At 38.0% G+C, this 18,209-nt stretch overlaps 1 long non-coding RNA gene across 4 annotated transcripts in view; it reads right to left on the bottom strand.

Moving 5' to 3' along the window:
* LOC137855688 (uncharacterized) overlaps positions 1-10,547 on the bottom strand; it is a 73,724-nt gene extending 63,177 nt beyond the window's left edge. For all 4 annotated transcript variants that reach the window (XR_011095896.1, XR_011095895.1, XR_011095898.1 and 1 more), the window contains exon 1: positions 10,422-10,547. This is a non-coding gene — a long non-coding RNA (uncharacterized lncRNA). The remainder of the gene's footprint in view (positions 1-10,421) is intronic.
* Between the last annotated feature and the right edge of the window lie 7,662 nt (positions 10,548-18,209).

Below are 18,209 nucleotides of genomic sequence, written 5' to 3' on the forward strand. Positions count from 1 at the left end.
AAGGTAAGAATATTTTGGATAGAAAAGCTTCTGTGTTTTTTTTTTTGTGTGTTTTTGTTGTTGTTTTTTAACTATGTGTTCTTTCAGGTTTTGTTTGGTTGCTTTTTTTGTTATGTAAACATATTAGAAAAGTGCCCAGCCCTAAAATTTATGCAGATACAACAGTCAAGTCAGGGGAAAGAATGGATTGCATCACACCCCTTCTTTACACAGGCATTTATGAACATTTACTACAGTATATCTGAAAGATGACTGAACACAGACACAGCTCCTCCTGCTTGGACAGGATCCTACAGTAATGCCCCCTTCATTAGACTAGGAGTTGAATCCTATAAGCAGTTCACATTCCTGACTCAAGCACAGCAGTGCTGCATTTCCTACAGTTAAAAACTAATACAAACTGGCAACCCTACTCCTTTTGGGTAGTTGAATTTTTTATTGCCTCTAAAAGTTTGCTTGTCCATTTGCCTCTGACATGACTTTCATACAGCTGAGATTTGTACCTTCTTCCCCCTCCACACCAAGCAGCATTTACAACTACTTCTGGGACAACCCAGCCATGATATCATTACGTATAAGAAACTTGATGCTTGGATTTTGCTCACATACCTGAAAATATTTTTTTGTCCTGATACTGATGAGGAGTTTCCACCAGATACATGAAAGCCTTCACTGAAGAGGGAATTTTGCTTTTCAAATTCTCTACAAACTCAACATGTTTGTAGGCACCAATTTGATAGATGAAAATAATAATCTTGGGAACTAAGGAATATGACAAAAAGGTGGTACAAAGGACCAACATTTGATCTTTTCCCTTACTATACTTTGTATTATTGATCCTTCTGCTGTTACTTGCTCCAGGGCTTTTGCAGAACAGTCCCATTGACTTACTGAATAGTTAAACTTTTTTGTTTTAATTAAAAACACTTCCAAGTCCACTGTCATTGAATTAACTGTTTGGTTTGTTTGTGTTTTTTTTCTACTTAATTTATTCACAGCAACAAGAAGACAGGCCATGTTAAAATATCTGAGAGTAATTCTGTTGTTTTTCCTCTTATAAATACTTGCATGGTTTTCTAGCCTTTGTGAAAGCCCTGACCTCCCAGGAGGCTATGAGGCTTCTTCAAAAACTAGCCGCTTATTCAAGCAACAATAGCAGCTGGAGTTATCCTAATGATAGGAAGTGACAGGAACTAGCCATATCTAGAATTAGGTAATTTCTGACTCAGCTGTGACAAGTTCATAAGTTCTTAGAAAAATATTACATAATGCCATGGGTACAAGTACAATCAAAGACAACTAATGCCTCCCTAAAGTAGCTAGTCATTGCCACTTAATTTTTAGTCCTACACATGATTCAGGACACATCTGTTAGGCACTAGACAAACAGAATTAAATTCGCCACGCAACCCACAATGAAGGGAAATTTTAACTATTAACAAGAATTTGGTAGTAATTGTGGCAGCAAACTGCCACTCAGTTTTGCTCGGTGCAATTAGATTTACTCATGTAAAGGTCAAATCACCTTACACAAACCCATGAACCACTTCTACCTGTGCAGATGGACTGTGCTGTAAACTTATCAAAGCAACAGAGGCAAATATCCACTTTAACTTCTACTTAGATGAGTACCAGGTGCCATCAGATTAAGAACTAGGCTCATGATCTCTAGTGGTACCTTCTTTATTCAGTAGTACTACAGAACTGCAATCCTTCCTTTTTTCTGCATGATGAAAAAAGTAGGGTGACATCTTCAAGCCAGCTCTCTTCACAATTCAGTTTGTGAAGATGGTCACTTCAGCAGATAATATGATCTGTGAAAAATAGCCTCTTAAGTGAGAGTTGTCAACAGCTCCTGTGAGAAATTAACTCCTTAGCAGATAACATTGCCGTGAATACACACACAGCATAGGTATTATTCTGCAGTCCTATTTTCTTTATCAGAAACGCTTCAGAGCAGATATTTCCCAGTGCTTTGAGCATCCATGATGCACAAGTAGAATTTGAAGTACACATTAAGTTATTTAGTCAGATAAGACCATGCATTCTAAACAGTACTTCTGGAAACATGGGAAGGGGGTACATTGCTTGCAGTGAAGGAATTTGAACTGTCATCCCCTGTATACTTTTCAGTAGGCTGCTAAATCTTCCACATGATCACTTGGATTTCAATGTGACAATTTATTATACAGAAAAAAGGTAAAAAATCCCCCATGCTCTTCAAATGCCCTTCCTGGGAAATTATTCAGTAGCCAGTGGAGTTTGTCCTAAAACAGCTTCATTCCCTAGAAAAATGGCATCACTACTTCAGTTTTTTTCCTATATCCTTTCCACAACTTCAGATTACATCTGAAAATTAAGTCAGTTGAAAGCCATTTAAAATACAGAATTCAAGTGCTGCCTTCATCCAACCTGAAGATTAAATTTGCTTATTATTCAAATGCTACTCTTATAAAAAAGCACCACTGGAAGAAATCTTGCATTTTGCCCACACATCCTGTTTAATACCTATAAGGTTATTTTTTTTTTTTACTGCAAAATGGAAGATTAAAATGGAAGCTTTACCGTAGCTTTGGACATGTATTAAAAAGGACTGCTCTGCCAACAGATCCTTCATCTGGTCATAAGCATAATACTGCTAATTCAGTTATTAACTTTAGCTATTCCAGCTAGCCAGGACCATGAGTTCAGGGACTTACAAATTAATCCATGCAACATCTGAGAGGACTCTGAAATTCTACTTCAGCTCCAGTTTAGATTAACATGAAATAGCTTTGAGAGGTCTTAGAGTCATATAAAGTTGTACCTACAGAGATCTCCCTTAATTTATTTGGAGGGCTGGTAGCACTGCTCATGTTAGACCTGTTGTCTCAGATCTGTTCTTGTTTACAGTTTCTCTCATAGAAGTGTGTTTGCAACTGACAAACCATACATGCTTTGGTACTTGCCTCTCTTCAGTCCTAATCCTAAAAGTGAATTGAACGCAGTAATCCTTCAGTTCAAAAGCTGCCTCATACAAGCTCATAGGTTTCCCTACAGATGGTAATATTCTCTATTAATCTTCTGGTGGCTTCAGGACATTAAAGAAAATAACCTGCTTGTGTACCTGTCAGGCAGCAGCCCGAATCCCTGGCAGATACAAGTAGCTTTCAGTGTATGGCTTGAAAAGTCAGGATCTGCTCCCCTAGAGTTAAGGGACTCTCACACAGCATGAAGCTGGCTATTTCATTCATAACACATCCTTCACTAAAATCAGCACATTTTCTAAGAGATAGAAAAAATGAACAGAATGCTTAAGGAAAAGTTACTCTCAACATCTGTTGACAGTGCTTAAAATTAAAAAAAAAAAAAGTAAACCTTGGAGCCCTAACCAATTTCAATTGGCAAAGTAGAGCCGTCTCAGCAAACTTAAGTCCCTTCAAGCTCCAGGAAAGTCAACAGAAAGGTAAGTGTAATTCTCTGCTGAGCCTTCTGCCCCCAGAAAAGTCCTTTTTTAGGGCTTCTGACAGAATCAGAAAGCCCTAAACTTAGAACAGTTGTTGGGTATGTTACTCTTCAGGTAGAAGGCAGACCAAATCGGATGCAGTATACATTGTTGGGGTGAGAAGTTATGGGGACTACTAGAAACACAAAAAAATGAGAGCATGGAAGCGTAGTCTTCATGGGGTTGCAGATTGCACTGTAGGGTTAAAGGATCTTTTAGTTGCAGCAGAAGGAACTGAATGCAAGAAGGAAGTGCAGAGCACTTAAGAAACCTCAGTGAGGGTCTCTTCATCCACCAGAGAGAAGGGCAGCAGAGAATTTGAGGTTAGCTTTTGGTAGTTGCACTTCTCAGAGGGCTTTCATAGATGCTTTACAATAGCATAGAAGGAATCTTTAATTATGTCCAAAAGTAATTCAGCAAGAAACATCAGGAAAGAGTATATCCTATGAACATGTATGAAGAATCCACAATTTCATTTTTCCCTCACCAGTGAGGGAAAAAAATCAATACAAACAACAGATTTATAGCACAAGACTGCAGAGTAAGTCACTGCAAGGGCAATAGTGTTTACATTAGTGAAATCAAGAGAGCACAGACCTTGCAAGGAAACAAAAGAACATAGAAGAGAGACGACCAGCTGAAATAAACACTGTCTTCTTGCAAAACTCTGAACAGTTTAGCATAAAAATCTAAGTATAACATGAATATAAACAGATTATTGCTGTCTGACCCAACTGTAATAAGTTAGTTTCATTTTTGATTTATAGCCTCCAAGTGCTTACATATGCAGTAAGCATCCTTTCATGCACTCAGGAGTGCTGTCTTACCAGCTAGAGTTCTTCAGGTGCAAGAGTATTCAGAAATCAGTGGATTTCCCCCCACTGATCTTGGCACAACACCAGCTGCACAAAGTCATGACTTTAGTTGCTAGAAAGCAAGCACACCTGCTTTATTACTCCTGCTAGCAAAAAAAAAAAAAAGGCACTTTTAAACACAAGAACTAGCTTCACCCCTAGCTAATTTACTGTAGAGTAAAAGTTAATATTTCAGAGCTAGCCAACCATGCATCTATCAGGACTGTGGTTGGTTACTCTAGATTTATTTACTCGTTTATATCAAAACTGATGTGGCCCATCTTTTTTTTTTTTTTTAATGACTAGCTGCTTGTGATGAGAGCTTATTTTCTTCATAGAAATACTGTATTTCATAGGCTACCCATTTGGCCCTGTTAAAGCAGCCTCACAGAAATACAAAGACATGGAAGTAAAGCTATATTTCATGGCTTAGGCCCATAGCAAGAATTAAAGTTGAAACTGCTTATTCTACTCTTGAAGCTATTTTTGAAAATATTTATCCCAACATGCACATTACTCATCATTTATGAGGCATTACACTAAAATGAGATTTTATTCTCTATTAGGTGATGGCATCTTGTGACAAAATGTTCTCCAGCTACCAGAGAGTGGTTGTTATTCCATTTTGAATACCTGGCTTGGTAACTGACATTGGGAGCACTTGACATGAATATGTAGATATGCGAAAAAGCTGTGCTCAAAACAAGACAGACTACGATAAAAAGGTCAAGCTTGACAGGCTAGAAAAAGCCTTAAGGCTCCTCTTCAAATCAGGTTTGAGTTTTCTACAAAGGTCACTGTCACTGTGAACTATTTCAATTTTCTTCATTAACAGGCCTCAGGAACACTTCAAAATATTATTGCTCTAAGCATTTGAGGAAATCCTTAGAAGAGATGAAAATTTATCATTGCATCACCAACACAACACAGCCTCCATAGCATGTCAGCTCTTGAGATCAGTCTTTTCTGTATCATACATCTTTGTGTGAAAACCTAAAAAAAAAAGTCTGAATGTTCCAAAAAATACCCTATAAATATGTTCAGTTTAATGAACGCTCCAAGTACGATGCAAGACTTACAATCAGCATTCCAAATACTCTGGTATTTTTTAGTTATGAAATAAGCCAATGACTCTTATACTCCCAGAATACACCAATCAATGGTCATTACAGCACTCACACACAAGAGAAATCAAGATCCTACTTCTATTTTTGACTGCTTTTCTTTTTTCCTAACAGGCTTCTTCAAACATCCTGCTAAGATGGCACCCTGCCTCTTCAAGTCTAGTATAACAACTGGCATCACAGGTGAGATCTATAGCTATCAAGCAAAGGTAGCAATGAGTCATTTCCAAAAAATAACAAGATACACATTTGTGTAAAAAAGCCTTTGATACCGATGTGTCAGCTTAGGAAGAACTACACTGATTCAATATCAGATTAGTCAGAAGTCTGGATAATAGAAAAAGAAGTCAACTGGCAGCTCACAACAGCTTGACAAGATAGTACTTACTGATCACTCATTTCTTTGCTCTTAGATGCCTACTTCAAATACACTGACACCAAAGTCAGCCATCACACCAAGTATGACCAGCATGAAGACTTCACAGGCGTCCATTTTAGCCAGCCACCAGGAAGAGGTTTTTGCGCCAAAGTCAACATCCAAGACCACGTGATTGAATTTCATAAGCTGAATGCACTGTCATCATACCAGAAATTGTAAGACACTTCTTAAATAAACCAGATTTTCCTGAACTGTTCTTACATGGCATAGGTTTGGGCCATTTGAATCTCACTCAGGTGGTAGTAAAATTGCAACTCTGCTTTTGACAATTTGAGTTTGGAGGTATCTCACAGGTATCTCTCAAGTGCAGGGGAGAAAAAGCAGCAACATACCCACATTACCACAAGCAGTCCAATCTTTCAGGAATTGGGAAGCAGGGCTAAGACCAGTCCTTTGCAAATGTCACCTTTCAACAGTAACACAAGGAGCTACAGCATGGTCAGTATATGTATGCATCTCCCACCCCCAGGGCTTAGCAAGTTCTGCTTACAAAGTTGATAGTACTCCATAAGGATCCTATACGAGGTCAGGAAAGGTTCAAGTATGGCAGTCACTTAAGTGACAGGAAAGTCAAAAGGAAATACTGAGTGGGCTAAACCACAGTTCTTACATCCTTCATTAACTATCTCTCCATTAACTATCTCTTAGCCTGAGGGTCCTGCTTAGATGACATGTCTGTAACTTTGCCTTGGAAATTAGCATAAGAGGAAGATACTTACATTTCAGGCTTAAAATTGCAGCATCCCTTACATACAGATATTGTAGGCAAGGTACACAGATATAGTATGTCAGAGTCTGAAGAGCTTCTTTAAAATAAAAAATGAAAAATCTCATTAAAAATTATTTTAGTAAGAAAAATAACATTCATGCTTTCAAACAGGTGGTCTCAAATTCTACAGGCCTACCCGATTCAGTCAAGTCTAGCTGCAGACACATCAGAAGAATCTGGTGCTTCAGCCTGACTACCTTGAGTGGTCACACTTTACGTTGTGGAGGGAAGAAGCACACTTAGATCACTAATTAACAGTCAGTGAGCCCATTAGAAGGGAAGAAGAAATGAAAATACTGTTTGGACTTTTGAGATTACTATGCCTGTTTGTCTGAAGACAATAACCTGAGTGAAGACCTTAACTCTAAACAGTTCACATGGTGGATGCAGCAGAATAGCCACTTCTCCAGATAGGTCCAGCTCAAAGTCTGTTTCCTCCACTGAAGCATGGAATGAGTATATCAAATATTTATAAAGAAGATATGAAAAATCTGTTTCAGTACGAAGCTAATTTCTCTTTCATGTTATAAGTAACTGCAGAGTTCATTTTAGATCTCAGGAGCCTCTCATTAAAGTTGAAGTCTTCAAACTACTTCTATTTCAATTATTCCATATTGCATTAAAAGCACTCTAAAATCATCGATTCCCTTGAAATAACAGAAAGAGGTGGAAAGATACAGTAGGCATGCATGAAAAGACTAAGCCCTTCCCTAGAAGCCAATTAAACAAAAATTGAGTCTAATGATTTTACCCCCTTCTATAAACCTATTTAGGAAGGGATCTAAAGCAGTTCACATTCCTACCCAGTTCAGCATCCTGGAAGTGTGATAAAGCTACTGGAATAGCTGCAGAGTGATACAAGATAAAGAGCTTCCACTTCACCTACCTTAATAAATAAATATCCGTTATGTATTTGCTCACCCTGACAAAAGTAAAAGTTTATGACAGGTGGCTCCACATAAGCCTAACATTCTGTGCTTTGTTCTAAATTTAAAAATCATACAAGTAAGATTTTTATTGAAAAAAGAAAGAAATATATACTAAGCATATATACTATAAACATATACTACTTTTTTTTCCTGTATTAATTACCTTCAAAAAGTATACAGCTCCTATGAAAATTAAGGGATTAAGTTCTTTATCAGTAATATGCATCTCAACTAGATAATAAAACATTAAAGTCCATGATCACCGTACTCCCTGATGTATTGAATATAGTTCATCCCTTAATCTAGAAAGAATATTCATACTATATATACTGCAATAAGCTTGTAAAAGTAGCATTTGGATGCTTTGCAGCTTCACAGAAGTTGCACAAAGGTTGAGATAAATATTTGTATTATCAGTAGAATTGCAGAGTACAATTTAATACAAGATGGCTTTAATCACTCTGTCTGTAAGAGTTAAACTATACATCTAAACAGTAATGTCTCCACCTCTCACTAAGGAATAATTTTTTCTGTCTTCCAAACAAGTTCATTTGGGGACAGCACCTCTTTGCATCACTACCTGGCTAATTTTAACACACTTGTTGCACAACAGTTCCCCACACCATCCTGTTACATCAACAACATATGGTAGACACAGGAAAGCTATTACAGCAAGAAAACCAATTATTCCTCAGTTCAGATACCTGTGGACCACACATAGCTATTTCACAGATATAGAAGAGATGTGGGAAAAGGATGGACATTCACAGACAACATATGCAACCAAGGGTTTGTTTGCTGGAGCTGGAAGTTCTGCTTGCAACAAAGTACCTTCTCCAAAAACATGGGGCAGTCCTCAGCAAGTTGCTGCAACTTCATTCTATATAACTTAAAACATTATCTCTATTCTTTCTTCCATGATCCAACCTCTAGATTCATTAAGTCAGACATATGGCAGGCACACAGAGCAAACAGGACAAGCAAAGCATTTACACTAGAGGAGAGTTTACTATGCCTGCTTAGGATTCAAAATATCCTGAGTTGGAAGGGACCCATAAGGATCACTGGGTCCAACTCCTAGCACGACACAGGTCCACCCAAAAATCCAGACCATATGCCTAAGAGCACAGTCCAAACACTTAAACTCCAACAGGCTTGGTGCCATGACTATATCCCTGGAGAGCCTGTTCCAGTGTGTGACAACCCTCTCATTGAAGGGCCTCTTCCTGATGCCTAGCCTAAACCTCCCCTGCCTCAGCTTGACACCATTCCCTTGGGTTCTATCACTGGTCATTAAGGAGAACAGATTGGCACCTGCCCCTCTGCTCCCCCTCGTGAGGAAGCTGTAGACTGATGAGGCGTCCTCTCAGCCTCCTCTTTTCCAGGCTGAACATGCCAGGAGACCTCAGCCACTCCTCTCTAGGCTCCTCTCTTCCCCTCTAGGCCCTTCACCATCTTTATAGCCCTAGACAGAGGAAATCTGGACTTCAGCATAAAGTAAAATGTGCTGAATTAGAAGAGCTACCAGAGAGAAGTACACAAGGATTTCATTTCAAAGTTGTGTGAGGATAACTGGCTAGCCAGCATAATTCAGTATTCATTAAACTTGGTTTATAACCAAGCAAGTCCTCCTCTCCCTCACTGTCTCCTCCTGCTGGAGGAGGAGTTTTCTCGTCCACAGCCCACAGAGAAGTTGCAATCATACCACAGAGTCAAATTCACTTAAACAGAAACTCTTCTTGCTAGTAAAATTAGGGAATTCCAAGGTCATCTCACCATGGTTCCAACAAACCAGAGTACCGGCACAAGAAGAGGATGTTGTTCAATACCCCACAGCTTACTGAGATTCCCAGCCATTAATGGACAATAGTAGACACGTTAGCAAAAAACAACACCAGAGGCTCCTCACATATAATTAAGGTATTATAGCTCTAGTTGTTGTTTAAATAAAAAAGAAGGAAAAAAAAAAAAATGCTGATTTTTTGGACTGAATTGCCAACTTGCATAGACTTACCTGTTTAAACTGGGACAATACTGATACTGCTAGTAGTGCCACATAAAGACATCAGATACACAGTTATATAACCCTTTTTATTAAAGGGTAACTATTTTACAAAGCCCATAAACCAGATATTCCATTTTTAGAACAGCCTTGCAATTTATTCCTGTAAAAGGCCATTATTATCATTAAATGATTTTACCTCAAACTGGAAATAATGAAAACTTTGTCCAGGAACACCTTTATAGGCCTCCACCCTGGCCTGCTTCCCCTACTTCCACAGAAAGCTCCTTGTTAGAGCCCAGCAGCTGACACCTACCTAATCACAAATGAGCTACAGCTTCTTTTCTCACATAGCTCCATACTTAATTACATAGCTCCCTGACTTCTCTTAATGGAGTCAGGTACTACCTCTTAATTTATCTGAAGATGAGAGTCACACGTTATTTTACCATTGACATACTGCTGGCTTATTCCCCGCGTTCCTCTAAGCCTCTGATGTAGCATGGACATCCATGAAGTACCTCTCCCTCCTTCAGAAACATATATCAGAATATTCCTATACATACAACAGCAACATAAACATCCCTATAACTTCAGGATCCCCTATCCTTTTAATTATGCTTTTCTAAGCCTCTCTCCTAGAACCTTTCTCGGTAAGAAAGCCACATCCCCTACCTAGCAACTCCTGTCTGCTTCTTTACCTTGCCCATGTTATTGAGAGATCAGTGAGCTCCCACTCATCCTTTTCTTCTTCAAGGGACATCTAACAAGCACACAGAAATTTCTATCCCTTCAAAAAAACAAAGCCTGCAAAACTTACCTTTGTAACTGCAGGAGAGCCAAAAAACATGAGGCAACCCTCAAGAAACCATACAAGTGGCACCAGGCCTTTCTTCTTGTTTCTAGGTGCCACCTCACACACCCACCTCGTCAGGGCTAAATGGGGAACACCTGCCCCATGGGGCAGCTGGAAGGGCTGCCTCTATTTTTCTATTCAGGCAGTAAGTCCACAGCAGTTTCATTTTTGTGAGTGTCTAAGAAAGATCTGGAATGTCAGTAATAATCATTTTAATAAAATCCTGCCTTGTTTCCATAGGTATTTCACTTACAATGGAGGAAGCTGATAGAGATCTTTTTTTAAAAATGCTTGTATTGAATATATATTTAAATATATATATATATATATATATACATACATGTATATATATTCTGGACCAAAGAGTTAATCTATGGTGTTTCCATGTGCCAGGAAGGGCTGAATAGTCTTCTTTTACTGATTTAAACCTTTCATAGATCCTGAAAACTTTGAAGATTTGTAAATAGTTTATGTAACTTGAGATACCAGAAGGGTATAAGACTTACCAGAATACTCCTTCAGATACTCCAGAATATTCCTTCAGATACCAGAAGGAATAAGACTTAGCTATGAAAACATGATGTGCTAGCATCAGGGCAAGTTAATCCAAATCAAGTCTAACCATCTAAACAGATGGCCTGAGCCACTTCTAACTGTAATTGGACCTCAGTGTTGTAGTTTCAGCTGAACTATGGCTTTGTGGTCTCTTCCTTCAGCCAAAGCAAGGCACTTACACGGGTCATTTCATTTTGTGTACCTCTCAAAAGATAATTAAAACAAAATAAAAAATAAATAAATAAATAAAAGCATTTTGTAGTTGTGAATGTGTTTTAGCAATCCTTGACTTAAAAATGCACAATCTTTATACACCATGGTCCAACTGGCAGCCCTGGCTTGCTTCCTCGTGCCCAGGGAGGAGGAAAGCATCTTGTCCAGTGAACTGAGCCTGAGCTGTGCCTCCTCCTGGTTCTCCACCAGCAGCAGTTGGCCACAGGGTGCAGCGCAGCAGCTGCTGTGGTCAGGAAGCCTTGTGCCCCTAGGCACCAGCCCAGCTTCCTCCACAAGCCAGCAAGGCAAACCAGCTCATTGCATTAGTTCTCCCACTCCCAGCAGTGAGAACCAAACACAGCCCACAAGACATCCTAAAACCCAATCTGTCCCTCGCAGCTGACAAAATTGGACCACCCTACAGATAGGAAAGGAACACATTCAATGTGGAAGTGCCGGATCTCTTTCCGTTAGATAACATACGTTTGGGGTTGTTGGGAAATGTTGCTTCTTCACTTCCTTGCGAGAAGCCTAGCTACCATATGTGCATTGACGTTATCTTATTGCCAGAAGCTAAAAAAGTGTGGGTGCCAGTGTGCAAATACCAAATAATAAAGGAATCCCCCAGGGACGTCTGATTCAATTTCCTCCGTAATGCAAGACAAACATGAAAATTCATTGTCTTGATTAGCTTTAGTGCAGGGAAACATCTTTCACAGCTGATAGTAAATCTTCCGAACAGTCTCATTTAGCTTTTAACCTTCCTCTCTTTTTCATCCATGTGCAGATTATTCCTGCCCAGACATTCATTTATTTGAATAGCCTAAGACGTGTATGTTGGCTCCAGTCAGAATAAGAAGCCTCTGAAGTACACAAATAAGACCAAGAACATTGTGAACATACTTCAGAGTATCTTAGTACAAATGCATACTGCAGATACATCTTCAAAATAAAATGTCCCCATCACAAATAAAATATATTTTCTTTCCTTAACACTGCAAGTGTTCAAACCAAGGAGTGATGAAATATTTTAAAAAATGAAAAACGCATGCTGTGTTTTAAATCACCTTTTTAAGGACCTTCATGTCACCATGATAACATAAAAACTAGTATGTGCTGTAAGCAGTGCCACTGGCGGTCACAGAAACAGGGGATGAGTGTTGTGCTCGAACGAGACACTTGCAGCACATACATACAGCTGCATTATTCCTGTAGTCATTGCATCTTGTCTGTCAGTGCCAACTTCTCTGCCCTTCTATTGTTTCCTCTGTGATTTTTTTCCTACAGTTACCAGAGGAATTCTTCAGATGTCGAGGACTGTTATTACCAACACAGAAATCATTATTAATATGTTTTTCCAGATTTCTGTTAATGCAAATGATCGTGGAAATTACTGATCTGACTTCAAAAGGCATATGGGAGATTAAAACACAAACACAGTGTCGTTATCTCACTCTGGTTCCTATCAGTATTCCTCCTCATAGGCTGGGAAATTTAAAATCAAATTGTGACATTCTTCACAAATGTGAAGGCAAAAGATAAGGAATCAAAATCTCACAAGATATAGTTCTGCCTCAGATACTCTTTGGCCTTAATCATGTTTTAGAAACATCTGTTAGCTATAAAGTTTAAAGACTCTTCATGAAATAACTAAACATTGTCATCTCCGTGATTCAAAACACCCCCAAAAAATCAGATGTGTTTTTTTTCCACCATCTCTTCCTGATAAAAGTAAGAGGCAACAAAGACCAGCAGGAATATTTTGTTTCTGTGTACTTCGTTCACACACATTTCCCACAAGATCTTAGAACTGTGAAAATTAATGCCTGCCTACAATTGCATTTTAAAGACAAAGATTCATGTCGTCTTACTTTAATTCTTCAAATTCAGATCTAATTTTCCTCTGACAGTCTGTGGGGAGACATGGGTTAAACCAGCTATTTGATTCACCTACCCTAAACTCTCTTAGGTTGGGACATACAGTCTGTGGAGATATTTTCTTTCATCATAAACAACAGCCCAAATAATTAATTTAAATTAGATATCTCACTCTGAGAAAACTAAGCCTACAAAAAAAACTACCTAAACTCTTCATCTTAGATTTTCCATAAAACTTCCCAGAGGGAAGAAATAATTAGCAAACAAACGTTATCACCAGTACATTGTACATGTGTCATCACAGAGGTACATATTTGGATAGTTTTGTTAGCCGGCTGGCATTCAGACACCATGCTGACACATCCATTACAACTGCACAGTGACCACCACTCCTCCAGGAAAAAAAAAAAAAAAAAAAGGAAATCATTGCATGATGTGTTTTTGAATAGCTTTAATTGCATTAAAAATAATGAACATTTAACAACAAAAGAACAAGTAAATCAGTTTTTAATGTTTTGTATGTGTGTTTTTATGAACGCATCCAGTACTTACCATTGTCCGGAACTTCCAACCAGAGGCAGAGGAACATTCCCATTCTCCTTAGGGAGAACAGAAAAAAACTTCTGATCCAGGTTTCAGCAGGGACTGGGATTGTTAGCAAAGGGCTCAAAGTGAAGTAGGACTCAATCTTCAAAACAAGTCCACTTTTGGGCGATTATTTCAATTCATAACAAAGGTCACAACTTAATTTCTTATATATTTTGTCTTCTTCCAGCTATTTTATTATCAAATCAATAATACAGAATACCAACAGTATTGGCACAGCCTGAAAATCCATCTGTAGACATCCACCAACCATTGTACAAGCGTATCAGTGCCTCAATGCGTACCAGTGCCACATATCTGGTCAACCTACATCACAGGACAAGTGTAGAGGGAATCAAGTGAAGGCTGCCACCTCTTGGTGAATTAAATAGCACAAAAATTGGTTTATCTGCTGGAAAATGACACACTGTATGTATTGAATTGACACATTCATCTGAAAGTATGAATTTTCTAAGTATGAATTTTCTACTTCTATTTCAGAAGTATCTGAAAGTAACAGATCCTTTATGTCATACCACTGTAGGTTTTATTGTCATTAAAAAAATATGTAAAATTATCTAGAAACTTCAGTGAAAGCCAAGATTACAAAATTCCCAAAAGATACGAGCTTCATGAATTTCCATCCTGAAGCATATCTAGAACTGTTAAACGGTAGTACTTGTGGTGATGTCTTGTGTTCTAAACAGATGATACACAGTGAACATCATTAAAACAGTCCATATAAATTTTGTATACATAGCATATCAAATGCAAAAGTCTGAAATACTCCCTTTATCTGATCTAATGTCTAATGTGAAGTCATTGGTAAACTCCCCTTCAATTTGCTCTCTGTAAAAATAACCTTTAACAGGTGACAATAAGTGACTTTATATAGCATGCTTAGCACATACTCAAGCATGCTAGCATTTTTTTCTTTCCTTAATTGAAGTATAAGATTGATTTGTAAAAAGTTGGCAATTCCTGTTTACTTTGGTTTATTTTCATCTATTTCAACACCCTGAGTTGACTGCTCCAGCCTTTTATTTTCCTTGGCAAAAGTTCTGGAGCTTTCCTAAAAGTTCTGTAACATTCATAAAATCCCCAAGTCAGCAACAGCACTGCAAGAGTTGCTTCTGCTGTTACTATAACATCCTTTATATTGAGTTAAATCTAATGATGACTCTGCAACATCTCAATAAATATCAGCATGTATTTGAAGTAACATTTGTCTTGTATTTTACTTATATTACCTTAATCCAGTTTGTCATCACACTTTGCCATGGACAGCAATCCGACAGCAACATAATCCATGTACTTTTTCCTCAGGTAAAATCAAGTAAATACAAAGTCAGTGCATCCAAATGCTATTTAACTTCATTTCTGTAATATTTCTGCTTGACGAAGAAATGATACATTTATTCATCTGACCAATACTAAGATCAAATTAAAATGCAGCTTCTATTTTATTGTAAAGCAAGCACTATGCATTTATTAGCATATAAATATAATTACCACAAAGATACTGCTTCTGCTGACACTCTGTATTCTATCTTAAGGAGACGGAGACATAAATTCCGCCTGGTGACTGGATAAATCCCATTCCAAGAAGCCTGAAAGAGGACAGTTTCCCCATCTGCACTTCTTCCCCTGATTTTGGGATATTGGAACTGGGGGAAGGAAGAAGGTTTAGTCTAGTTTGGGGAGGAGAAAGAGATGCTGTACTTCAATATCCACTGAAATTAATGAGAACCTCTCAAAAGAAGGTCAGCTGAGTCCTACATGTTGGCTAAAGTGGAAACTCAGTTCCTGCTTTATCTTTAATGCCCTTTCAGGTAATCCTAAAGGCCCAGCCCTTGCAGAGGTCAGTGCAGTTGGGGATTTGGGTCGAGACAGAAATGGTGGCTAAATGCTCAGGTAAATGCTAGAACAGCACTATGCTCACTGTTCTGCTGGGATTAGCTCCGCTAGAAGTCTCTGAAACAAAATTTAAAAAATTATCCATTATCTCTGATAAATCCATCTGTGGAAATGAAAAATTTATGTTGGGCCTCTGCAGTGTTGACAGGTCTTTTAATAGGCCTACACAATGTATTAAAGAAAATTTTATCAAAATAATTGCTTTGAAAAAGGAACACTTTGACATCACTCATCGTCTCTAAATTCAGAGCTCACGATGTCACATTAAGCAGTATATCCCACTTCAGTTCAGAATAAGCACCACCAGATATTTATGGAATAAAGAAAAATGTTTTAGTATAAAAGAAGTATTTAAGTCTTTAATGGGATGGATTACCAGCTCTATCTCAGAAGAGGTGTTCAGGCAGATACAAAAAATTGTTGCTAAACTGACATTGAAGAATTATTCCTACTAAAGGCATGTCCTGCAGAATAGAATTAATCTGCTCATAGTGCAAATATTTTTGCTTTTAACTACAGGCCTCATTTAAGCAGTACAGTAAGTTCTGGAGCTAATTTTTCATAGAAGGTCTGCACAGTATGATTTAGCTCAACAATATCCAACTCGCCAACATTTTTTTCTTCTGAAGAGCTTTCTGACTTCTAAAGAAAGTTTGCACTCAAAATTATATTTAGTGTACAGAAAAGAAACTTGGGTGTCAACATGGAGGCTTTGGTTTCATAACAGCAAAGATAGTCCTAGGAGAATGAAACATTCTTGTAGCTTCTTAAATTCTGTTTTCTGTACTACAGAGTGTGAATTACTTCCACAGACATAGACTATATAGAGTATACCCCTTACATGTCATTTTCATATTATTTATAGATTTATACCTATATGTATAGGTCTGGCCTAGTACATACAGAGCTTACCTCAATGCAAGTTCAAGAAACACACTTTCATTTGTATTGTATGCTCTTCCTCACAACTAGCTTCTCACAACTAATTGTATCACAACTCCAAAATCATATGTACTTACCAGAGTTAATAGTGTTACCACACACTGGATTTGGGGTCATCTGAGCACACGGTAAAAAATATGATGCACTATGAAAACTTTGTTGAGATCAAAACGGCTTGTTCTTCATCCAGCATTTGGCCTCCAGCATATTTGTGACTTGCCCTAAAGGTACATAATAAATCTTTTCCACCCTGTTTCATAACTTCTTGACAAGGCTAACATACTTCCTGTTAAAGGCCTACATATTTTTTGCCACACAGGCAGGCTATAACTACTCAGTAGGTATCTGTTTTAAACAGATTGATATATTAGGGGCAATTATAAAGAGTAACAACCAGGGCATGCATGTAGTTTTAGTTCAATCACCTTCTTCAAAAACTTGCTCTAACACATGGACCCATTCCATCTGGAATCAGCTGATTTGAGTTTGGGAGGAACAGATTGCTTCTGAGAGGTCAACAGGTTCCTGGATGGAAATGAGGGTGTTCAGGGATTTGGCAGGAGGAACTACTTCTATCTTCAGAGCAAAATGAGTTTTCAGTGTAGAGATATGAGAAGTAAATGTATCATTCATATCTGAACAGGTGTTTAAAATCTTATCCTCCAAGCAATATAGTAAAGTAGCTATGCTATTATGTCAGGCTGTGCTCCCACAGCAGAATCACATCCACAAGAGGCAATTCTGAAACATCACTATCTCTATTTTAAAATAATCTAGCATGGAATCAGAGCAGGAGCTAGGGATGTTGTCACCAACAATTTGTGGTGTCTAGGTGGGTGAGGCAAAGATAATCCATATGGCAGTGATAACACAATATGGAACTTAAGCTTAATTCCCTAGAAAACCTACAGCTATCTACTATAAAAGTATTAAAAAATCTGATTTTAGGTGCCTCAAGGAAATATATGTTTGAATTACTGTCTACATCATTTGTAATTAATTCAACAAAGAATTATCCTTGTTCATAAGCTGCGTTCTGAATACTGGAACATTCTGAATAATTTTTGTTGGACATTTCAAGGTCACTTTTCTCATAAAACTTGCATTCAATTCCAACAAGACAAAGCCACGTAAATCAGTCCAAAGTCATAGTGCAGTGGTTTTCTATATATATGTAAAATATGTAACTTGAATAGATAATAAAAGTGCCTTCACAAATATTCAGGATAATTACATGACATTACCAATTCACTGGCCATTTTAGCCACTGCTCAGTAATTTTTAATATTAGCTTCTCTTGTACTTCAGCTAGCTATAAGCTGCCTGAACTAACAATAGCAGAGAGGATATTAATTTAGCACTGAAGATGCATGCTGTAGTTTGACCCAAATATATCCTATTGTTGTAGGAATGCTTGGTGAAATATTATGGCTCCTGTTACTCAGCAATTAAACTCACTGGATACGTTCGGATGAATACTTGTCAGAAAATGTGGAACAAACTGTTTTAGTAAAAATACCTATGGATTGATGAGCTTTTGCCAAACGCTAAACAAGTGCTCTAAGGCATGCAACTCAGTGCAACCAAGAGTCCTCAATGGCCCAGATGTGCCCATCACTGGGACCTTCCCAAAGTCAGGAGCTTTTTTTTTTTTTTGATGTC

Source organism: Anas acuta, chromosome 4, assembly GCF_963932015.1.
Source record: "Anas acuta chromosome 4, bAnaAcu1.1, whole genome shotgun sequence".
NCBI classification, from domain to species: Eukaryota; Metazoa; Chordata; class Aves; order Anseriformes; family Anatidae; genus Anas; species Anas acuta.